Genomic DNA, 4,615 nt, shown 5'->3' on the forward strand with positions numbered 1-4,615 from the left:
TGTGATGAGGCGATGGCTGTAGACAAATTCTGTTGGTAATATACTTGTCTTAATCTTGTTTGGCTGTCATCAAAACAAAGAGCCAATGAAAACAGTGATTTCTGAGGAGATCTGGTGGGAAGACACAGGATGATCATAGGAGCTTATTATGAAGTTTGAAAAAAATTAAAAACTTTATTAATGAGGAAAAGGCCAGGAAAGTTGTGCCAAGTAATTTTTTTTCTTACCCAATATGAAAAGCACCTGCTCATTCTTGTAGTTCTGGAGCTAGAGATAAAAAGCAAACAAACAAATCAAAAACCAAAGGAATGACACGGTGTTTCTCAAGCTGAAACAAGTAAAGAAAAAAAATTCAAGCCTCAGGTTTCAATATTGATGGAGACCTTGAGCAAATTATGAATTATGCTTGAAGCATCAGAAGAAGATGGACAGAATATACATTGTTACTGTACCAAAAAGAATTGGTAGATATCCAAATATGTCTGGAGTTAGTATATGATCAAGAAACAATGCAATGAAGGAAGAAGTCCAAGTTGCACTTAAGGCATTAGTGTAAACCAAGGCTCCAGGAGTTGACAATACAAACTGAAATGTTTCAACAACTGTTGCAGTGCTTGAAGTATCATTACTCCAGGCCAAGACGTTTGGAATACATCTACCTTGCCAACTTACTTGAAGAGATTCTTATTTGTGGCCATCCCAAAGAAAAGTGACCCAACAGAATGAGGAAATTATGGAATAATTTCATTAATATCACAAGCAAGTAAGATTTTGTTTAAGATAATTCAAAAATAACCACAGCAGTACATTGACAGAGACCTGCACAAAATCCAAGCTGGATATAGGAGAGGTAGTAGAATGAGGGATATCATTGCTGACATCACATGGATCATGGCTGAAAGCAGAGAATACCAGTAAAATGTTTATTTGTTCTTTATTGACTATGCAAAGGCATTTGACTGTGTAGATTATAACAAGCTATGGGTAACATTGCAAAAAACGGGAATTCCAAAACATTCATAGTGTTCATTCAGAATTTGTACATAGAATAAGAGGCAGTTGTTCAAATAAAACAAGGAAATACTGCATGATTTAGAATTAGGAATTGTGACTCAGAATTGTATCCTTCACGATACTCATTCAATCTGTATGCTGAGCAAATAATCAGAGAAATTGGACTACATGAAGAAGAATGAGGTATCAGTATACGAGGAAGGCTCATTAATAATCTGCAGTATACAGATGACAAAACCTTCGTTGCTGAAATTGAAGAAGACTTGAAGCACTTGCTGATAAATACCAATAATACAATCCTTCAGTATGGATTACAACTCAATGTAAAGAAAACAAAAATTCTCACAACTGGACCAATAAACATGATAAATGGAGAAAAGATTGAATTTGTCTTGGATTTGATTCTACTCAAATTTACAATCAATTGTCACAGAAACAGCAGTCAAGAAATCAAATCTGCTGCAAAAGACATTTTTTAAATTACCAAAGGGCAAAGGTGTCATTTTGAGGTCTAAGATGCATCTGACCCAAGCTAAGATATTTTGAATCACCTCACATACATGTGAAAGTTGGACACGGAATAAGAAAGGCTGGAGAGAAAAATTGATGTGTTTAAGTTAAGGCTTGGTGAAAAAATTGAAACTAAATTGGACTGTCAGAAGAACAATTTTTTTTTTTCCAAACATAAAAATTCCGTTTATTTATCTGTTTATGACAGTACACAAGAGGCATAGCGTTTCACATCATAGATTTCACTTCCAACTCCTTGGAACGTTCATTTCTTTGGCTGAAAGGAGAGACTTGCAGCAAAGCCGGGCAATACTTAGGCCAATAAAATAAGAGGGGTTGGGGGTGGGGCAATGCTAACGGAATCCGTGGAGGGATGGGTGCAGGTGTTATTAATCACATGCTGATTTTCTAGCACTGTTAGCTTCATGCAGAGGGAGCAGCAGTTCTGGAGGCTCCTGCAGTGTCGGGCTTCAGTCATTCCCATCACACAGGTAAAGCAGTGCTTTCTGGTAGTCGTCCTTGGTGTCTTGCTGGATGTAGTAGTACACGGACTTGCTGTACTTCCTCTTGAATTCAGATCTAATTTTCAACATGTCCACTTCACTGCGGTAGACCATAGTCGTAATCAGCACCTTACCGTGAGTACCCTTGCCCTTCGAGGAGTCATAAAGTATATGGAGCAAAGTACAGGGACTTGTTCTGGATGCACTGGGCGAGGTTCAGGAAAGCATATTCCAAGTCTCCTTTGACTTCCTTCTTGATGCTAAATACTTTCTGAAGCTGGCACACGGAGCGCTCCGCTCAGTCATGATGCTAATCCACTTGGGAACATCAGTTCCTTTGTTCTTCAGTCCGGCGCGATAGAAATCTCGGGCATCTTGGTCAATCAGCTCATAATCAGTAACAGAACCAACCTCGGTTCTTCTACCCTTGGCGAGGGCAACCATCAGCTTCCAGAAGTCACCAGATGTGTCCTTGTCAAGGTCAGTCTTGTACATTTCTTTGCTTGTTGTTGTTAAGTGCCGTCGAGTTGGTTCCGACCCATAGTGACCCTATATAGAGTTTCCGAAGAGTAACTAGTAAGCTTGAACTGCTGACCTTGCAGTTCAAAGAGAATTTGCAGACCAGCACATTAACCCACTGCGCCACACCAGGACTCCATTTCTTTGTAGACTGTTAATTTCCCACAGCTCCTTGTTGGTCCTCGAGCAGATGATCTCAATGAGGAGTCCTCATTGGTCTCCAGCCGCTTCATGGAGGCTTTCAGCTCGGAAGCGTCATACTGAGCAGGTGTTTTCAATAGTTCCCAAATCACCGACTCCAGGTGGCCATATAAGGCTGATGTCAGGGCTGATGCAAGTGTCTTTTTGGTCCTTCTGGTGTGGCGCTGTGGGTTAATGCGCCAGGCTGCAAAGTCTCTTTGAACTTGAAGGTCAGCAGTTCAAGCTTAACAGCTGCTCCTTGGAAATCCTATACACGGTCGCTAAGGGTTAGAGTCGACTAGACAGCACTTCACAACAACTGGTAAGCGAAGGCAATATCCTGTCTGTGTTCATTGCTGAGGTTGGTCAAAATGTTAACGAAGGTGACATCATTCACACCTTTGGTCTTGATAGCAGATTCAATGTTCAAAGCATCCTGCTTAGCATCAAAGTTGGTGTACGCTTTGACTGACCCATATGCAATTGGGGGTGTGGAATGATCACCCTCCAAGCCGAGCTTGCATAGAATTTCGTGAACAGTAGACATCTTGAAAGCAGCTGGGCTGGGCGCCGAGAGCTGCGAACGTCTCCAGATGCTGAGCCCAAACAAATCTGTCTTGGAAGAAAAATAGCCAGAATGCTCTTTAGAAGGGAGAATGGTGAGACTTTGTCTCATGAACTTTGAGTATCTTATCAGGAGGGATTCGTCCCTGGAGAAGCACAGTATGCTTGGTAAATTGGAAGCTCAGTGAAAAAGAGAAAGACCCCTAACAAGATGGATTCACACAGTGGCTGCAGAAATGGGCTCAAACATAACAAAAATTGTGAGAATGGTGTTTCATTATGTTGTGCATGGAGTTCATATAAGTTGGAGCTGACTTGACAACACCTAAGAAGATAATCAACTAAGCAAGAGGGAGAAATTTCATGGTTAGTTGTTGAGGTGGAGGAGTCTCAGGAATATAATGTTTATCCCAGCTGTTGTCTGTTTCACTGTGCAAAGTTGGGCACAATACTTAAACTCTGTGAGCCAGTTTTATAATAGAGGACAAAAAATCCACAAAGAAACAGAGTATCTAGTAATATTTTGTAAATATTAATGCTAATCCATGGACTTGAAAGTCTGATATGTGGTAATTGTTCAATTAACTATTAGTAATCCCAGTTATCCTATCAAAAACCACCCATCTTTTCTTCCTCATTATTTAAAGGAAAAGATGTCATATGAAAGAATAAAAATACTATGTGGTTACCTACTTGTTTCTTCTTTTCATTTTTTCGCACTATCTTGTAAGAATTTTTATTTGAACACTTTACTTGGTTTTAAGGGAAAGTTTAGAGAGTAAACTAGTTTTCTATTTAATAATTTATACAACAAATTATGTTTTATGACATTGATTGTAGTCTCCTCAGTGTAATAGCACTCTTCTTACTTACTCCATGGGTTTGGCATTTTCATTTGTCCTTATTTTCTGTTTCTTAATTTTAGTTTCTGGGTAAATGCTACCCTTTTGGTCTCCTATGGTTAATTGTTTTGAGACAATTGTTCCTCAAGGGCATGTTTGTTCACTTCACATATTTGTTTACCGTTGGACTGAAAGGAGATTCCGTGGAGGTGGGTTCAGTTCCAGATCTCACGAGTGCCTGTAGTTTTGGGAATTTCATGAGTTTCTATCAACCCAGTAAGTCTGGCAATTTTTATGATTTTGAATTTTATTCTTTGTATTTCTTCAACTCTGCCCAGGAACTTCTGTTGTGATGCTTTGAAGAGTGCTCAGTAGTGATAGCCAAGCACTAGGATAGTAGAGGTTGTGGTTTGAGTGATCTATTAGTTCTTTGGACTATTTCCTTGGGCCATTAATTTTCTTCATTCTTTTTGGCTCCTGATT

The 4,615-nt window shown here is 39.5% G+C and overlaps 1 pseudogene; it reads right to left on the reverse strand.

Moving 5' to 3' along the window:
* Positions 1-1,994: 1,994 nt before the first annotated feature.
* LOC102819643 lies at positions 1,995-3,273 on the reverse strand (annotated as a pseudogene).
* Between the last annotated feature and the right edge of the window lie 1,342 nt (positions 3,274-4,615).

This window comes from Chrysochloris asiatica, unplaced genomic scaffold (genome assembly GCF_000296735.1).
Source record: "Chrysochloris asiatica unplaced genomic scaffold, ChrAsi1.0 scaffold00093, whole genome shotgun sequence".
Lineage (NCBI taxonomy): Eukaryota > Metazoa > Chordata > Mammalia > Afrosoricida > Chrysochloridae > Chrysochloris > Chrysochloris asiatica.